Here is a 20,322-nt window from a genome sequence, read left to right on the forward strand (position 1 = left end):
CTAGTGTTGAACTCCGCATTCCGACCAGCTCAACCCCAACAGGAGCGTTTTTATTCTTATAGGACGTCCAGCCATTAACAAGCTAACAAAAAATTAATACGTAGATCAAGATGCCACCAGTGTTTGGGTTGCATTTGAAAGGCCTCGTGCAAAGTCCTTCTGAAATTAATGCTTAAACTAATTAAATATCGTGAGATGTTGGTGTGACATTATTTTGCATTTTTAACGGTTGTTTCTTTCACCTCATCTCCACTCTGTACAGAGCATCGTGCAGCAAACGGGAACCCTGTGGTGGAACCTTTCCCAGAAGGGCTGGACATGATCATGTTCGGTAAGCTCCATCTCATCCCGGCATCCAGTCCGGCTGTGTTCGGCACTTCGGCTCTTTTTTTTTTTTTTTTCCCCTCTTTTCTCCATGCAGGCATGGGTCTGCTACGCCGACGCGGTCACCCCCAACCCCGACTACCAGGAGGTGTGCTCAGGTGACCCGGCCTTTGGGAGGGGACAAAAAGTCGTCCGGTCCTTCCTGGCTACAATCACCGAAACCGAATCAGATCTCTCACTGCCGCCCCTGCATCTGCAGTAAACTACCCAGGGTGCACCAGTTGGGCTGTAGCTGCGGATCCCCTCCCCCGCCCCTTCCCTTCTGTGACCTACTTGTGTGTGGAGCTTGTGCTGCAGCGTGGCAGCAGACAAGTTCTGCTGCCCCTCCCTTCCTATCTCGTCGTAGGACGGCGAAGGCTCCAACGCGCAGAAACTCTGAACGTTGCGTTCCGGGTTCCGGCCGAGACGTGAGAAGCGCTCTGGCCGTGCGGTCAGGGTTTAATATAAAACATTCAGGTCTGAACGAGGCCCTTGGGGGCCTTTCAGCGGCACGGCACTCAACCCTGCCGGTGTCAGCAGCTTCTGTCCTTCACTGCGAAGGAAAGCTGGCATTACATGCAGGCTGCTTTCCGGCTTCATCTACTATCTTCAGAATCGACTGTTCCGTCACACAGTGCGTCACAGCCGTGACTTAAAGGCGTTTGTGTCGAAAGAGGAACATTTTCCTAATTTTCCATTCTTCTCTCTGATCGTAAGAAAACCGAACCTGTCTAAAGGCTGAATTATTTGTCATGTATAAAAAAAATAAATCTCACGTCATAAAAAACAAGCCTAAATATATACATAATAATCATATGAAAATATACTAACATATACAATGTTGCATAGCTTGTTAGTGTAAGAATTCCAGTTGAATATTTAAATTCATAAGCAGCTCTAGTAGACATGTAAAGATAAAGATAAATGTTATGAGTGCATTTTGTCTGTATTGCCATGTTTCAGCGCATTGTGCTTTGCTTAGTGGACAGTGAAATGCATTGTGGGAATTCATTTTAAGCCTCTGTGTGGAGCTGGAAAGCAGCAAGATTGACCGACACTGGATTTAGTGTCCAAAATTACAGGCTGGTCCCATGTGTGATCATGATGCATTTTTTTTGTATACTGGTCCACCAGATAATGCTGCATGGGCCACTGGAAATGCAGTTAATTGCTCTTGTCCATCAAATTTGTTGCACACTATGGTGAATATTGCGAAGAATATTTTGATATATGGTTATCTCCCCAACCCACTCAGATTCGCCGCCTGACACCTCGTGCACTAGTCATGATGCTGTAGGCTAGACTTCAACTTTTCTGTTTTTATGTCTTTCCAGGTCTGAAGATGATTGGAGCTAGTCCGGTTGGAGCAGCTTCTCAAAGTGTTGTGGAAAGCCAGGACCCCACTCAGGGTAGAGCGTGCACACACACACACACACACACACACACACACACACACACAGCAGCAGCAGCAGACCCATGAAGAGTGTAGTCGTCCATGTTTCTGGTCATCCAGAAACATGATGTGTACTCTGTGTGTGTGTGTGTGTGTGTGTGTGTGTGTGTGTGTGTGTGTGTGTGTGTGTGTGTGTGTATATCCCTGGAGATAAGGGCGCGACAGACTCTGCACTAATGTGTCTGAAACAAAAACAGCTGTGAGTGCAAGTGGGGGGGGGGGGGTACGCCGAATTCACTAACAGAAATGTGCAAATATTCGGTTACCAACACACATACGACCCTCTCCAGGTGGGGTGGCCGGGCGGAGGATGCGCATCTGTGCTGAAATGCCAGGTTTTCCTGAAGGCTTAAAAAAAAAAAAAAAAAAAAAACCCGAGTCAGCCGTTCTCACCAGCATTTGGCTGTTAGGGTGTTTGCACACTTGGTCCGTTTTATCCTTTAAAGTGATTAGTCAGCTTTTTTCATATACAGTACAGTCCAAAAGTTTGGACACACCTTCTCATTCAATGTGGTTTCTTTATTTTAATGACTCACTGAAGGCATCAAAACTATGAATGAACACATGTGGAGTTATGTACTGAACAAAAAAGGTGAAATAAGTGAAAACATGTTTTATATTCTAGTTTCTTTGCTCTGATTACTGCTTTACACACTCTTGGCATTCTCTCGATGAGCTTCAAGAGGTCGTCACCTGAAATGCTTCTCCAACAGTCTTGAAGGAGTTCCCAGAGGTGTTTAGCACTTGTTGGTCCAGCTCACCCAAAACCATCTGGATTGGGTTCAGGTCCGGTGACTGTGGAGGTCAGGTCTCCACTTTTTGTTAAGTACAGAACTCCACATGTGTTCATTCATAGTTTTGATGCCTTCAGTGAGGATCTACCAACGTAAATGGTCCTGAAAATAAAGAAAACGCATTGAATGAGAAGGTGCATCCAAAGTTTTGCCTGTACTGCATGTGAACATGGCACAAAAAAAGAGAGAAAGAGTCGGGACTGAGAACACATCAGTAGATTCATTTAACTGCATTACGAACACAAAGCACTCCTGGTCTCCTTGATGCTTCTCAACGTATTGTACAGTAGGACGGGGACTGGGAATTTCCTACAAATATATTCTAAATCCACATTCTGAAAAAAACTGGCTGTGCTGCTCGGTTACAATAAAGCAAAACCTACTGATGAACCACTGCCTGTTTATTTGTTGCCATCTTTTCAGCTCAAAGATAATTCAAGTGGGATCTTCTGTGACCAAAATATCAATTTCCCAACAGCTGAATCTGCCTCACCAATCGCTGCTGTATGTTTCTGGCCGAGTATGGTATGTGCAGGGCTAACAGCATTCAGCCGCCAAGACGTACCGGTGTGGCTGCGAAAATACAACATATCTAAAGCAGCTGTCCGAGCAATGCAGCACACCTCACGTTAGAGCTGTAAATTTTGGCTGGTTCAGGCTAAATTCCAATCATTTTGCTGGATCTCGCACGTTAAATGATCGGGCAGCAAACACGAACTTCCGGTCTATAGTACCTATCCTGTCCGTGTGACTTGTTTTAAAGCATATGCGTAATTTGAAGGTTGCCGGTTCAAATCCCGACCCGCCAAGGTAACACTGAGGTCCCCTTGATGAAGGTACCGTCCCCACACGCTGCTCCCCGGGCGCCTGTCATGGTGCCCACTGCTCACCAAGGGTGACGGTTAAATACAGAGGACACCCTTCGTTCTGTCACCGTGTGCTGTGCATCACAATGAAATCACTTCACTTTCTTCTAAGTTTAACCGGGCATTTAAAATAGCTGTAGTTGTCGGGCCTAAAAAAAAAAAAGTTCTACCTTATGTAACAGGGCAACAGGCATGGCAAATATTCCAGCCCTGTGACCAAACGTGTGGCTTATTGAAACCCGCCCTTGCACATCTGTCTGTCTGGAGGCAGCATGGGAGCATTCTTGTTATATGCATCAACTCGCCAGAGTTAGAAAAGCTATAGTAAGCTTCTTTTTAGTTTTCTATCATTTGTTTAAACAGCTATTTGTTTTGAATAAACTTAAGTGTTGTACTGTACTTTGGAGTACTATAGTTGCCACCTACTGAGCTTTCTTGGTATGCCCACAGTATAAGTGGGCAGAAAGTGACTGAACAGGTTTACCAGGCCCAGGGTCTGAATTTCTCATTTCGAGAGAGAAAAATTCTCACAGGGGAGATGATCAGGGTTATAATATCACTGTTTATCTAACAGTGTGTTGCTCCTCACCTTTTCTTTTCCCAGTTCCCATTCTGTTGGTCCGAGTTTGGGTGCTTTTAAAGAGCGCCGTATGTGAAAACAGCCTTTTCCACATGGAGCTAAAAGGTTTAATTCCCCTTGGCCTGTGCTTTTTTCCTTCCTCACTCAGCTGTTAACACTAAAGCCCCTTCCCTGTGACTCTCTAAGGTGCCCGGTACGGCCCCCAACCTCTCTCCGCCCCCCTCGCTCCCGCTCTTCTGGGAGGGTGATGTAACGGCATTAATTCGGCATGAGACGGGAAGGCACTCTGCTCAGCCACGCAGAAGAGAGCGATGGCAGGAGGGTTTGCTCAAACATTCATGAGCTCCATCCCACAAGGCTCTTCCAGCACGAACCGCGCCCCGTCCGTCTGCACCGTCCGCCCACACCTGCTGGAGCTCCGTTGCTGAGGCCCCACCCACTTCCTTCTCTGCTCTCTTGTGTCCGAACGCCAAAGTCCAAGTTTTTGGAAATGTAGACATGCATTATACGTTGTAATGTCATCACTGTTGTGTAGAATGTGTTACCTTGGTGACCTACCTGCACCCCCCCTCAATACATGAGAACTATTGGCATCAGGGTCAAAGGTCTGAAGCACTATGTTTTACCGCAGTCTCATCGCTTGTATTCATGGCTCTAGTTCTGGGATTTAGATGTAGGGAGCGCGTTCTACAGCTGCAGTATAAAAACCCTAAAGCTTCTACAGCTGCATGTTATTCATTCCGCACTCCAACTCTGACCTTTCCCGAAACTTCGTTTGCCGCTGTGATTTCGTCTGACGTGGTGCTGATTTGTCTTGAGCTCTGTCATCGCTTCGCTGTGATTCAGAGACGTCGGAGGTAGATTATCATGCGCCCGGCGCATCAGGAACGCCGGGGACGTTCGGGGGTTGTCTCCGGTCGCACGGGTTTCAGATTTTGGCTCGGCCGCACGTGCGCCGCTGTGACGACCTCGGCGGACGCGGTGCAGGGATCCGGAAAGCCTCCGTGGGCTGCTCCGCCATGCATGCCTGAAACCGCACTTTACGCTCCTCCTCTCTCCCCCCCTTCTTCCCTCGCCGGCCCCGGTTGGGGTCTAGGCGCAGGGACGATGTCCCGGAGAAGAGGAGGGCGCTTTGATGCGTGACAGATGCGTGCGGGGACCTCTGCCTTGCACCTCTGCCACAGTTCAAAGGGACCTGGTCACAACCGTACGATGTCGGGCTCGGCCAATCGCAACTGGGATAGCAACATCCGCAGCCAACCAGAAGCTCCCAGCATGCTCTGCTTCAGCAACACCCAGCGTGTCAGATTCTCCAGGCTGTGGCATAGGAGTGAGGCTTTTCCCGTAAAGCCGCGTGTGCGGTACCACGGAGTACCGTGTGAACGTCACCCGCGTGCCGCGCCGTGCTCGGTGGCACATGGGGCCGCTCGTTGGAGAGGGACGTACCCCCGGTTTCCCAGAGGAGCCCGGGGCGCTCGATTAGTCTGGATAAGAGCGTCTCCCCTGCTCTTCCTCCTCCCCCCTTCCCACATCCGCAGTGCCGGAGCCGACCACTCCCCGAGGCCGCTCGCTCGTCCTTCTCTTCCTTTTTATCTCTTAGTCACTCTGTGCTACCCCGCCCGCTTCCTTCTCTCTTTTTCTTCCCCCTCTTCTACATCTCTACATTTTTTTTTTTTTTTTTTAATATATGCAGTATTCATGTCACCACAGATGCGTCAGACAGAGAGCCACGTGAGCGGCTGTCTCCAAAATGGCCGACGCGCCCCGGGCCGCCCTGCGCCGTGGGCCCACGGAGCGTCCTGCTGCCTCAGCTGCTCGCGTCCCCGCCGATTTGTCTGTCGGAGGGAGGCCGGCCTGGCGTGGCGCGTTCGGCTCCGCCTTCTTTTTGGTTCTTTCCACTCACGCCCGTCCGGCCTTGCGCTCGGTAACCTTGACCCTCCCCCTCCCCTGGAAATGGCCGCCTTGTTAGCGCGGCTCAGTTCATTAGAGTGCCACCGTTGACGGGGTCTAATTTATGGAGATTGTCTGTGGAGTGGTTTGGTAGGGGTCCTACCGAGGCTTACCAAGCAAGAGGGCTTTTTTTTTTTTTTTTTTTTTAATAGGTTAAGCTACGTTGCCGTGGTGATTTAGGGAGATCCCAGTGACAAGAATATGAATTGCCCTATGATGAAACGCATACAGGCTTTTGTATAATTTGTATGCAATTATGCCCTTTTATGTCATTTTAAGTTGTGATGGAGAATTAATGAAATGTCTTACTCGACAGTTCCGTTGCTTGTCGTCATTTGGTCCATATCAGGTGAGGTTAAGGTGGAGCCCAGCAACCCGTCAAGCTTTTCCCTCCACAGAGAGTGGTGGTAGGTAGGTAGGGTAGGTGGTAGTAGCCTAGCGGGTAAACACACTCGCCTATGAACCAGAAGACCCAGGTTCAAATCCCACTTACTACCATTGTGTCCCTGAGCAAGACACTTAACCCTGAGTGTCTCTAGGGGGGGACTGTCCCTGTAACTACTGACTGTAAGTCGCTCTGGTAAATGCCGTAAATGTAAATGCAAATGCAGAGAGAAAAGATGGAGTACACGTATTTGGGATCTGACCTGCGGCTGTGCTGAGCCCAAAGCAGCAAGAAAGCATCTGATTACCAAAAAGGGCCTAAATCTGACCAACGTTTCTTTATAAATATCCCTAACGTGGAACATAATTCGGGACGATGCCTAGCTCTCCTGCAGATTATTCTGTTTTTCTTTCTGTGACGGTTGGTTGCTTTTGAGAAAGGGTCGAAGGTTGGGTGGGGTGTCACCTGTAGCCGATTTACTAAAATAAACCCACTGGTTTTTATGAAATCTGTGCTTACAAGAGTGCTCGGTATGTGATTTCAGATGCCGTCACCTCTTGCAGTGTGATGCCGGTGAGCATGCCCTGTGCATGTTCTATTAAAACGCATGCGGTGCAAATTGTGTGTGTGTGTGTGTGTGTGTGTGTGTGTGGGGGCACGTGCGTGCCAGTGTTTGGTGTGTGCGTGTGTATATCTGGTGAGGCTCTCTCCCAGCCACTCTGCCCCAGCACATCAGTGGCTTACATAAGAGCAGCAAAAATAGCAGCAGTGCCGCAGTACCCAGCACAGCGGCCCACGTTGGTGCATGCACGCTCACACACACACACACGTTCTTACACTCACACACCCTGCCGGCCACAGGGCAGCTCCTTCTTGGGGCCTGAAGAAGCTTCGCTCTACACTGCATGTTGCAGAACTCTGCTTTCGGCCCCTTTTTCTTTTCTTTTTTTTTTGGGAAGAGGCAGTGTTCTCCTGGCCACTGAGCTGCTGGAAGCTCCAGGCTCGCGGTGAGCATCGTCCCTGACTGCTCACCAGCTGGTGCCCTCAGGAAATATCCAATCAGACGACTGGAACTGTGCCCTGGATGAAGGATGCGTGCATAGGAACTCCAGGGGTCGTTCTTGCCATGTTGGGTTTTTTTTTTTCCCCCCTTTCCTTTGGTCCCTGCTTTCGCGTGTTCTCCACTGGGGTTTGGACAAGCTTGACCACTACATTTCGCTGTGTCGAGAACCCTGACCAGCTTCTCTCAAGGGGGGGGGTTAAAGCTAGAGTGACACTAAAACTCATATCTGCCTGTTTTTGGAGGATTGTTACACCCTTAATATCAACTATGTTAGTAAGTGGAGGGCTTGACCTTCCACCTTAACAGGCAGTGGGCATGTCTAATGAGCCCTTAGTAAAGACTTTGGGGCATGTGAGTGCGTGTGTTTAGCATGATGGATTAATCTGAATTGGGCAAAACCCCAGGCCTGTAGAGGTGCGAACAGTGGTGTCCTAGCGGTTAAGGAAGCGGCCCCGTAATCAGAAGGTTGCCAGATCGAATCCTGATCAGCCAAGGTGCCACTGAGCAAAGCACCGTCCCCACACACTGCTCCCCGGAAGCCTGTCATGGCTGCCCACTGCTCACCAAGGGTGATGGACAAATTTCACTGTGTGCACCGTGTGCTGTGCTGCTGTGTATCACAAGTGACAGTCACTTCACTTTAACATTCACTGGTCCCACAATTCCATTCGATTTGATTACGATTATCAGTGCCTCTATTATCAATGCATCACAAGGCATCCCATAATTTTTTTCTACATTGCTTCACATTATATTTTCAAACACGTCAGTGAGATGAGCGGTAAGGCCTCGTTCAAACCAGGCGTTTCTCTGGCGCCAGGTGAGTGCAACCGTTTTTCTGCTCATTGGAGCAAATCAAAGCGTCCACACGGGCGTTCATTCGGTTGGCTGCGTGTTCAGATGGCATCAAAAAACAGTGCAACGTTTTTCTGCCACACATTTCTGTTGAAATCATGATTAACGTTGAACAGTGATGAATGAACAGCAATGAAACACCAACTGGACGCAGCTACAAAAGACATACTGTACAGGCCAAAAGTTTGGACACACCAGTGTGTTTTCAATGGGTTGGAGAAGCATTTCAGGTGACGACCTCTGGAAGCTCATCGAGAGAATGCTAAGAGTGTGCAAAGCAGTAATCAGAGCAAAGAAACTAAAATATAAAACATGTTTTCACTTATTTCACCTTTTTTTGTTAAGTACAGAACTCCACATGTGTTCATTCATAGTTTTGATGCCTTCAGTGAGAATCTACCAACGTAAATGGTCATGAAAATAAAGAAAACACATTGAAGGAGAAGGTGTGTCCAAACTTTTGGCCTGTACTGTATGTACTGTCAAATGTTGGACTGTCTACGTGACAAACAAAATTAGAATTTGAATCCCAGGAAAACGCCTGGTTCACACGACCATGTCAACAAGGCCTTAACTCTCATCTCACGTGTTTGAAATTGTATTGTAAAATTGATGGGATGCATAATGGAGGCATTGATCATTAGAATCAAACTGAATAGAATGGTGAGTCCGGTAAAGGTTTCCAGCTCTACTGCACATCCACAGGCAGCGCATGCTAAGTGGACATGCTAATATGGACATCTTAATATCTTTCAGTAGTTTTAGCCATTTTCACAGTTTTAAACTGAAGACTGTTCATGCATTTCCTTTAGTAGAACTCTCCGCAGTAGCCAACAGGCAGAAGACAAGGATCATGTTGGTGTAAATGGTGTAGAATTTGGCAGATTGTGGTAAAATGAAGTACATGGCCTTATGGTCTGTGTTGGTGTCAAACAAAAAAAAAATTCTCTGGGAAAAAAAAATAGTCCAGATTTTCGCCTTTTTTAGTTTGGTTTTTGTCTTTTTTATTATTATTATTTTTTTTTTTTCCTGTCTGCTCGTGGCAAAGTTAAGATTAGAGCAAGTGTGTGTGTGTGTGTGTGTGTGTGTGTGTGTCGCGGGCGAGCTGTTTAAACGGATGGCATTTCCGAACTGAGGGCGTCGTAATTACCGAGAGCGGGTCAGCGCCACGCCCGCCCCGAGCGGCCCTCTCGCACCCCGCCCCGCCCCTTTTCTGTTTTTCGGCGGCAGGCTCCGATGACTAATTCAGCGGGAACAGCGAGGCTCTCGTTAATAATTACTGAGAGATTTAATGGATGCTGAAAGAAGTCTGCTGCTTAAAGAGACGCTAGGAAGCGTAGCCGGGGTTTGTGGTTTTACTTTGGCGCCTAACGGCGTGGATTTTATTAGCAATAAATAAATAAAACGTTTTTGCGTCCTTTTTTTTTTTTTTTTTTTTTTTTTTATAACAATCGTAGAATTAGAAGCCGGAATGTTTCCAGCCCCTCACCCGTCTTTGCGAGGCACGAGGTCGCCACGGCAGCCGGCCAAGGCCCTGAGGTCGGAAAGGAAGGTCACCGGCGGTGGCTGCCGGAGCGTTGAAGGCCGGCCAATCGGAGATGAGCGCCGTGCCCTTTGATGAAGTGCCCTCCGTGCGGCTGGAGGGGCGATGGCCGTGGTCCAGCACTGCAGAGAGCGAGGCGGAGACCGGTCCGGCACCGGACAGTCCACCAGCGCTGCTGAGGCTCTGATCTTTCTAGAACTTCAAACTTCATTTGAACAGCAAATGATTCATGTTGTTTCACCTACTTCCTGGATTTCAGTTATTTTCATCCCAGCACGTCGTTCCCGCTGACCCGACATTCGCCATTTTTTTTGTTCTCCACCATAAATGAACCATTTTAAGAAGGTGTGGTGACATTGCTTTGGCTTCGAGGCACCAGTTCCAGCAGCTCCTTTTATGTTGGATTGGGTGGTAGTAGCCTAGTGGGTAACACACTCGCCTATGAACCAGAAGACCCGGGTTTGAATCCCACTTATTACCATTGTGTCTCTGAGCAGGACACTTAACTCTGAGTGTCTCCAGGGGGGGACTGTCCCTGTAACTACTGATTATAAGTCGCTCTGGATAAGGGCGTCTGATAAATGCTGTAAATGTAAATGGATTTATTTAGCATTTCCTCCAGGAATTCACGATGTTGCGGTCGCAGCAACTAACGCACGTTGAGCCAATCACCCCAACTTGGACCTATCGCCGCACGTCCTACATTTTACGCCACACAAACGTAATCAGTTTTACTTCTGTGTTACCGAACATGCAGACGTGCGACAGGAATGCCCTTCATTTACCCTCAAAAATTCTCGCCAAGGATCGTACAGTTTCCAAGTGTCCTACACGAAAGTGTCCCTTTTCCTTATAATGGCTGCTCCGGCTAGGCCGATATTCGCTGGGCTTACCGGGCGGTCGTAAGGCCGTACTAACGCCACTGTGTCGGCGTGGAAAGAGACCGGGCCAGTGGTGGCCTAGCGCTTAAGGAAGCGGCCACGTAATCAGAAGGTTGGCGGTTCGAATCCCGATCCGCCGAGGTGCCACCGAGCAAAGCATCGTCCCCACACACTCCTCCCCGGGTGCCAGTCATGGCCGCCCACTGCTCACCAAGAGTGACGGTTAAATAAAGAGGATAAATGCTGTGCACCGTGTGCTGTGCTGCAGCGTTTCACAATGACAATCACTCCACTTTTGCACGACCACAACTTCGCCTTTACGGGGACTGTCTAGCTCCGACATCTGAGCTCAGGTTCGATGCCAGGGGCCGTCACGAGAAAAGGGAACTATTTCTACTGGACGGCCAGCATCACTCTCGCACTTTTGTACCGCATGCGAGGTTGTGGTGGAACACAAACGGAAGTCGCCGACTGAAAAACCTTTTTCTACCACGAAGCCCTCGTGGAGAGTTGCAGACGTGCAAATCGTCCTGATGGAGGCTCACTTAGGGACTGTATTAGACTGATTTAGGATTAAGTTTTAGGCTCAAGCAACTTTGTCGCAGAAGCCGGCCTCCGGGGCGGCTGTTAAAGTATTGATGAGTGCTGTGTGCGTTAACGGGAACGGCTCAGGGGAACGGCAGAGGAGCGGCTGGATCCGGCCAGCAGGTACAGGCCTGCAGGCGCCCGTCCCAGCGCCCTCTCTCCTTTATTCTTCTTCTTGTACGGTGAACAGCGGTGTCCGGAAGGGCGCTGGTGATGAACGGCCCGTGAAGTGGATGCCGGGTTCATGTTCCGGTGAAATTGCACAGATTTACGCCGCTAGCGTCCGTGTATCATTCCTGGTGAAATGTCTTAAAGACGAAGCTTTAAACAGCCATTAAATCCTGGATTTGGTGATTTAGTTGTATTAGTGAAAGTGAAGTGATTGTCACTTGTGATGCACAGCACACAGTGAAATTTGTCCTCTGCATTTAACCATCACCCTTGGTGAGCAGTGGACGGCCATGACAGGCGCCCGGGGAGCAGTGTGGGGGGACGTTGCTTTGCTCGGTGGCACCTTGGCGGATCGGCATTCGAACCGGCAACTTTCTGATTACGGGGCCGCTTCCTTAACGGGGCCACCACTGCCCCCGCTAGGCCACCATGTTGTGTATGAAATTTGTCCAGGTTGAAGCCACCTTTTCTTTTGCAAATCGCAACGGTCATTTGCTCTTTGGTGACCCGCGGGCGTCCCCTCTCCATTGTGCTGTGAGGGGGTGTGTTTCCAGCCCCAATGAGATTCGTGGCAAACAGCATCATTGCCATGGTGACTGATCACTCCCGGGGTCAGCGGTCACTCGTTGCAGGCTGAGATGGGGGGGCGGCTGTCAGGTTTCCATGACGCCAGGAGCCCTGGTCCCCAACCTCGGCCTTGGCCCCGGTGGGGGTGGAAGGTCAAGCGCATGGGGGGGGTGGCAGCTGGAATCGAGGGGACCAGAGACCCGAGAGGGGCGACCTGGCAAAGGCCGGGCCCCGCCCCCTTCAACGTCCCCACTGAGCTGGAAATGGTGGCGAGGAGGGAGGGGCGTCCCTCTGCTGCCCGGGTCAGACCCTCAGGTGTCGGTGGGAGGCGGAGCCTCTGGCAGCGAGCGTCACGTGTCGGGGCGATTCCGAGAAGGGGTGAAATCGCCGTTTGCTCGTTAGGAAATTGAGGCAAATGTTTGATTGGATTGCTTTTGATGGATGGATGGAGGGACGCTTTGAAGGTGCATGTGAAAGCCTCACGTGGATGGACACACGGTTGAGCCCCAGCTGAATAATGAATCCGTGCAGGGACGTTCCCGCCGTTTCAGCGTGAAGCGATGGGGAAGGGGGGAGGAGTCTGGCTTTTTAAGCGGGGGGGGGGGGGGGGGGCTGAAGCCTGTAATGAAATTTTGAAATTTGCAGAACATCAAAGGCTCTCCGTTTCTGCCCCTCCGTCTCTCTCTCTCTTTCCATCTTGCGTCCTTCCTTTTCATCCACTTCTTTCTCTTCTTCATCTGTCCATCTCACGCTTTCTTTCTTTCTCCCTTTCTCTCTCGCTCGCGCTCACACCGTTTCGTCCTTGCCGTGTACATAACCGTGTGTCTCTCACTCCGTTGCAACATTTCTACCCCCGAGTCTCTTTCTTCCTCGTCCACCCTCCTCCTCCTCCTCCTCCCTTGCTCACTGCTCTCGTGCGGCACTTCATATACGCCGCCTCCACCTCCTCCTCCGGCCCGCCGCTGCTACGGGGCGTCTCCGCAGAGCGTTCCAGGACGGTCTCGGGGCGGCGGAGGGCGGGGCCGGCCCCGCTCGGCACAGAACAATGGCGTTATCAACGCGGCCAGAGAGCGGCGCGCGTCTGCGGGCCCGGGCCGAGCGGGTGCAGCCTCCGATAAGGCAGAGCCACTTAATGAGCTGCCAGAGACGGGGGGACGGTGGGGGACGGGGGCTCGCGGGGTCTTTAATACCCCCATATATCTCCTGCATGACCGCCTTACTCGGCCACGGCCTGCAGGAGCCAACCCGGGCTCCGTCGCGGGGCCCTCGAGCCCTCCCGCCGACCTCCTTTTAACATGCGGCATCACGGTCTTTACTCCACACGCGTCTCAAACGGCGAGGACGTGATCAAAAAGACACTCGTCTCGCGTACCTGAAAATGATTCGATATTAGCTGCCGTCACCCCGATCCCAATTTCTTCCCACTTTGGACATGCACGTTAATGTCAGCTTCATTTTTTTAGCCGATTTCCACACCAAATTAGAAAATTAAAATATTGTACTTAATATTCATGCATTTATTTGTGTTTTGCTTATCTGACCTCAGCAACCCCAATAGCAGCAGTAGAGTTCAGATGTGTGTGTGTGTGTGTGTGTGTGTGTTTAGAGTTTTGATGCGGTTTGATGTGCTGCCCTCACAAAATGTAGGAGCGGCACTGCAGTCGCAAAATGGCTGCCTGACCTCGTCTGCAAGCAGGATGTGTGAAGACGCCCTCTCCCTGCCTGCCGCGCGTACACGTCTCACACACACACACACACACACACACACACAAACACACACACACACACACACCTGGCCTCAACACACACTTCCTTCAGGCGCTCTGCTGATGCTGGCGTGGAAAATGCGTCCGAGTTTTGCATCTTTGCGCTGATGGTGTAGCCGTACGCGCTGGATTTTTTTGCAGAATGTGTGTGTGTGTGTGTGTGTGTGTGTGTCTTTATCGTAGCACTCACACACCCTGCTGTGATATAAAAAATAGAGGGGGGGGGGGTTTAAAATTTGGCCTCTCGGAACATTGGGATCCAATCGCAAGTCCCACCGTCAGAGGAGGTTTGAAACACTTTGCCAACAAGTTTCTCTCTGGCCGCACGTTTTAACGCGTCGCTCGCCGCCTCCCGAAGACGCTAAAGGAAAAGTCAACGTTCGGTTTGCCACTCGCCCGAACGCAGAATTTCATTCTGCCGAGACGAGACAAAAGAAGGAAGGAGGGAGGACTCTCGTGCTCCATCTTCCTCCCCTCCTCGACCCCCTCGCCTGTGATGTGTGTGTGTGTGTGATGTGTGTGTGTGTGTGTGTGTGTGTTTGAAGTGTCTCCGCGGAGCCGCTTCTGAAATGAAGTTGTAACGGAGGCGAGTGTTTGGGCCTGGCACTGCTGGGTTGGCGCTGAATCCCTCTGCCCCGCCCCGCCCTGCCCTTTATCTTCCGTTGAATGTAATTTATAAAATATATTTACTTTTTTTTTTTTTTTTTTTTTTTTGTCTACAGGCCCGACTCATCATTTCCTAAAATTCCATTTTACTGGGCAGTCGATTCCCAATACATGCGTGCATGGTAATTAATGGCATTTTACCACCCCAACAAGTACAAATGCTGGGTGTAATACTTTCATTCATTCCATATTTCATAGATCATTGACTAAAGGCCTGGTCTTCTGTGGTTTTTAAATTACTATCATTAAATGTATTGATTTTTGCTTAGTGTTGCCAAGGTGGCGTTTTATCGTGTGTATTATGGTACTGTACTGGCGGTGCTGCGCGGCGGTGACTCGCTCCCGGGGCCCCGCTTCCTCGCCACGTCACGTCGGATCTGTGTCCGGGGGACCTCTCTGCGCCGGCCCGCTCTCTCGCTTGGCTGGCCAGTGCAGCGCGGTGGCGCTGGGGAGATGCAGTCGGCTGGGCTTTGACAGCGGAGCCTTTCTGACAGGCGTGAAGGGCTGAGCTCACCCCAAACTCCCCGAGAAGTCTTCTCGCAAACACTCAAAAGCCCTCAAAGCTGTGTGGCCCGCGGCTCCCTGTGGATGAAGACGACCCTGCGGAGGGGAGGAGGAGGGCCGCTTTCTCGGCGTGCGACGTGAAAGGCTGATGTTCGGATTCATCGTACGCCGAGCGGTGGGAGTTGCGTTGCGATAATGGCCCTCGGCGTGTCACCGGTCATGATGTTGCAGACACCGTCTGCCTGAGAAGTGCGGCTTTGATGCAGCAGCTTGGCTCAGATGCTCCGCTGCCTCCTTGTGGCCGTGCCGTGCGAGTGCTCAGGCCGTCCCAGTCCCGGCCGTTTTTCAACATCCTTCCTTCCTCATCATCCTTATTAAAACTCCCACATAACAGCATTTACCAGACGCCCTTATCCAGAGCGACTTACAGCCAGTAGTTACAGGGACAGTCCCCCCCTGGAGACACTCAGGGTTAAGTGTCTTGCTCAGGGACACGATGGTAGTAAGTGGGGTTTCAACCTGGGTCTTCTGGTTCATAGGCGAGTGTGAAATGAAGTTGTAACGGAGGCGAGTGTTTGGGCCTGGCACTGCTGGGTTGGCGCTGAATCCCTCTGCCCCGCCCGCCCTGCCCTTTATCTTCCGTTGAATGTAATTTAAAAAATATATTTACTTTTTTTTGGGGGGGGGAATTGTCTACAGGCCCGACTCATTTGCTAAAATGCTATTTTACATGCGTGCATGGTAATTAATGGCATTTTACCACCACCACAAGTACAAATGCTGGTGTAACACTTTCATTCATTCCATATTTCATAGATCATTAACTAAAGGCTTGTACTTTGGCTTTTAAATTATTATTTTAAGTGTCTTGTTCAGGGACACAATGGCAGTAAGTGGGATTTGAACCTGGGTCTTCTGGTTCATAAGCGAGTGTGTTACACAGTAGGCTACAACTACCCCCACAGTCCTGAATCTTTACAAAGACCGAAGGAGTCTGTTGTGGGGTCAGGCGGCTCACTTTTCTTTGGTGGAGACGCCGAGGACTTCCACCAGCAGGACCTTCACAAGGCGGCGAGAGTGGTGGCCTAGCGGTTAAGGAAGCGGCCCCGTAATCAGAAGGTTGTCGGTTCGAATTCCGATCTGCCAAGGTGCCACTGAGCAAAGCACCGTCCCCACACACTGCTCCCCGGGCGCCTGTCATGGCTGCACACTGCTCACCAAGGGTGATGAGTTAAATGCAGAGGACAAATTTCACTATGTGCACTGTGTGCTGTGTATCACATGTGTCCAATCACTTTTTTTCTTTTTTAACCGAAGGGCCCAGGCGTGGCCTGTCCACCATGGAGCAGTGGCAGGGATGAACTCTGAGGGCGTCCTGTACTGGGACTTAACACGGATTTCATTTATGAAAGAAAAAATGCGCCGTTGAGTGCCATTGTTCGCTTTATTTAGCACAAAATATGACTGGTGCAGGAACGCCTGAGCCACTCGGAATTACCGATGTAACACAAACGGAATTAAGTTTTTTTCTGTAACATTTTGTGTGGTATCATTTTTTTACAGATTCGAAATGGAAGATCAGAGCAATGTGAAGGAGAGAATGTTTTACAAGCAGATCTTTTTATACGTTAAATTTTGTGTTTGTTTTTTTTTTAAATCAATATTTCAGGATAATTTAGATGAAATTTAGTTATATGAATGAAAGCCCTTGATCAACTATATGGGCAAAAAATGTATCATCTTAGAGCTTTAAAATAAAAAACAAATGACTTAACGCTGAATTCAAAGGCTTTAAATAAAGTAGAAAAATAAACTGCGTAACATATAAATAATTATACAAATTATTACATACAGTGAACACACGCTTACACCCATGTGGTCCAATTGATCTGATATGCTGTTAAATTACTACTGCTTCCATGTTCAAGTAAATTCATATCCAAATATACATTTCCTTCAATAGTGAATTTGTTTTCCATCGTTCCGTCGGGATTTGATTCAATTTTTTATTTTTTTTCTTTCTGCCTGGACCACTAGATGGCAGCATACATTTAAACTCCGGCCTCTTCATCAGAGCCACTTTGAGGTTTTGTTCCTCACAAGTCGCCCTGCCGGAGGTGAAGTGCTGTCCCCTCTCCCGATGACGGTGGGGGGCGGAGCCATGGCTCCAGTCACTCAGCACGCCTTCCTGCGTTCGATATTCATCAACACCTCCGCCAGTGGGCCTGGCGGATTAAGACCCAATTACGCCGCCCGTTATCGAGTCCTAATGAAATAACGAAGGTGCTAATGAAGTATGTACAAATGGAGCCAATAAGATCCTGAGCACCGCTAGAGGCCTCCATTATTTAGCTGACACTTGCGCAAAGTGACGCTTCTCGGGTCACTTGGGTCATGACCCACCCCATCAGCACCCCGTAAAACTTGGTGTGAAAATCCTACGTAGCCTGGTTAGAACCCAGGCTTATGTGGAAAGTGCCGCGGTTTAGTCTGCGGGTCAGACGCCATCACCGTTTCCATCCCGCCGTGGGATGGGCCGCCTGCTCGGAAGCTTCCAGAACGTTTGGGTTGAGCGTGAATCACCGCGTCCCCTTCCGAGGCGAGATTTCGCAGAAATTCGTCTGAAGTAAATATGTATTTATACACACACAGACACACACACGCTTGCATGTTGAGACAATGCTCACATATACAGACAGGAATGCATCAGAACAATACAGATGTGACAGCTACACACACACACACACACACACACTGAAATCTAGAAAAAGCTGCTTTTTTTGTCAACCACAGTAGTCTGATTTCCCTCGCTCTACTTTCTCTCTCTCTTTTCTTTTTTCTCTTTGTGTCTGTCATTTCCTGACACCTGTGTGTAGGTGTGGACCGTGCTGCAGGTGCGCGCTGCCTCTCTCTCTCTCTCTCTCTCTCTCTCTCTGAGGTTATTTCGGTATCGCCGCAGATATTTTTGCATGTGTCTGCATGTGGCACTTTCTCCAGCATGCAGGCGCCTGCAGCGGCAGTAGCCGCCGAAGGAGGAGCCCCGCGGCCTTGACGCGGTGGCCGCTGCCAGCAGAGGAGCCACCGGGTCCCCCGAATGAAATAATCACGAATAAATTATAACAGGCAGGGGCACAACGGAGGATATTGTCTCCGGCAGAGTGGGTAACACACTATGAACTAAAAGAGCACAAAGTCCTGGGTTCAAACCCCACTTATTACCATTGTGTCCCTGAGAAGGACACTTAACCCTGAGTCTCCAGGAGGGGACTGTCCCTGTCACTGCTGATTTTAAAGCGCTCTGGATGAATTTGAATATAAATTTAGTGGGAAGTGCTCAGATCAGACGTAACATTGACCAGTTGAGTGGAATAATATTGATTATCTGGACGCAGTGGCGCTTGCCGTTGGGTGGGATGTATTGGGCAGCAAGTGAACATTCTGTTCGTGAAGGATTTCGGTGACTTTGACAACGGGCTAGACAGCTGGGCCGTTGCATCGTCAAAACTGCAGCTCTTGTGGGATGTTCCTGGTCGGCAGTGGTCCAAGGAACCCGCCGAGATCCAGTAGAACAGCTACTGTGGCTTAAACAACCGGAAAAGTTTCATGCTCTTTCTGGAAAAACGGGTTCTCAGCCAAAAGCTCCTACAATGGGCAGGAAATCGTCAGGACTAGAGCACGAGTGCATGTGCACCACTGAACCTGGTGAACAAATGGCACCAACATGCACTATGAGCACAAGGCAAGCTGGCAAGGGTCCTTCTGGGGTTCTTCTCTAGGGGAGAGCCCCTAGTCCTAGACTGAAACTTCATTGAAGGACTAGGCTTAATCCATGAGCGCAAAACCTAAAAGGACCTGCTACAGACTGCTTCGAGTGAGACTCCTTCAGATGTCCTAATGAGGTCAGGGTGGACTCGCTCAACATAAGGTGTTATTGGGTCATAATGTCATGGCCAAGGAGCTGTGGAACCATATCCAATTATAAATACCTAAAGATGCCTCCTGCGGTGGTCTGTCATAATTTTTTAACTGTAATTTACATTTACAGCATTTATCAGATGCCCTTATCCAGAGCGACTTACAATCAGTAGTTACAGGGACAGTCTCCCTGGAGCAATTTAGGGTTAAGTGTCTTGCTCAGGGACACAATGGTAGTAAGTGGGATTCGAACCCGGGTCTTCTGGTTCATAGGCGAGTGTGTTACCCACTAGGCTACTAACATCCCAATTTGCAGTGTTGAATATGTCACGTTCCTAAGTTTAGGGGTCTAAGAAATGCGACAAGGGTGTGGAGAGGAGGACGTCCACTGCTTTTATTTACAGGGTGCTAACGGGTACAATAAAACAGCGGACTCAGCACAGCCAACCAACATCAGTACAGCCTAAAGGAAGGGATGGTCCAGCGGGGACAACTCAAACATGCACAAAAGTTAACAATAAGGGCACATAAAGTTAACAGGCTAACAACAAAGGGGTCTATCACACAAAGCAACAAGACACATGAATGTGAACGGAGCTCCTTGGACCCTGGGAACCTCCCAAAAGAGTAAGGGCCAAGCAGACCCTGGGGACCTCCTGAACACCATCTGAAGTCTCTTCATATAGGTGGAGGTGACCAATATGCTGATGGTAGGTGGAGCTGGTTGGATTCAACTCCTCCCACAAAGTCAACCTAAAAGAGGCAGGATACAAAAACACAGCCGGACACGTGGGAGCATACGTCCAGGGACGCAACAGAACACGTGGGAGCGTATGTCCAGGACGTAACAGAATATTACTGTAGAATATGACGTGGCTGCCAGGTCTGGGAAATAGTGTCATTATTGTAATGACGCAGGAGAGGGTGCTGGGCTAATGTTGGTGTAGGTTCAGGAGGACAATGACAATTCTCACTGACCAGTCTGACTCATGAATGACCCCGCCCACCTCTTATCCGCCCCTGTCTGTCTTTCTTTCTTTAATTCTGTCCTTCATTCTCTCTCTCTCTGTGGGATTGGTGGCAGAGTGGGACTGTGAAGGCAGCGAGTGTGACGGAGCCAAACTGTCCAGGTGCAGGTGGCTCTGTGTTTCTCCCCTCCCTCCTTCCCTCCATTCTTTCTGCATCTCTCTCTCTCTCTCTCTCTCTGGCCCATGCATGCAGCTCGAGGGGTGAAGACACTCGGCAGTTATTTCTGTGTTTCCTGCCCCTGCCTGCTCTAACAGGTGCAGCGGCGTGTGGGCCGGCCGCCAGTCCGCCACACGTGCCAGCGGGCCGGGAGGGGAGTGGCTCGGGGCTCGCCGGGGCGGGGCGCCACGCCGGGTCAGAGTTCACGTGCGGTCCCCCCACCCCCCCGC

The 20,322-nt window shown here is 49.9% G+C and overlaps 1 protein-coding gene across 1 annotated transcript in view; it reads left to right on the plus strand.

Moving 5' to 3' along the window:
• The first annotated feature begins 267 nt into the window (after positions 1 to 267).
• The window catches only part of id3 (inhibitor of DNA binding 3), a 36,665-nt gene continuing 16,610 nt past the window's right edge, over positions 268 to 20,322 (plus strand). The window contains exons 1-2 of the mRNA XM_028993763.1: positions 268 to 331; positions 1,698 to 1,772. The gene's annotated coding sequence lies outside the window, so the exon portion shown is untranslated. The remainder of the gene's footprint in view (positions 332 to 1,697; positions 1,773 to 20,322) is intronic.

This window comes from Denticeps clupeoides, chromosome 1, assembly GCF_900700375.1.
Source record: "Denticeps clupeoides chromosome 1, fDenClu1.1, whole genome shotgun sequence".
NCBI classification, from domain to species: domain Eukaryota; kingdom Metazoa; phylum Chordata; class Actinopteri; order Clupeiformes; family Denticipitidae; genus Denticeps; species Denticeps clupeoides.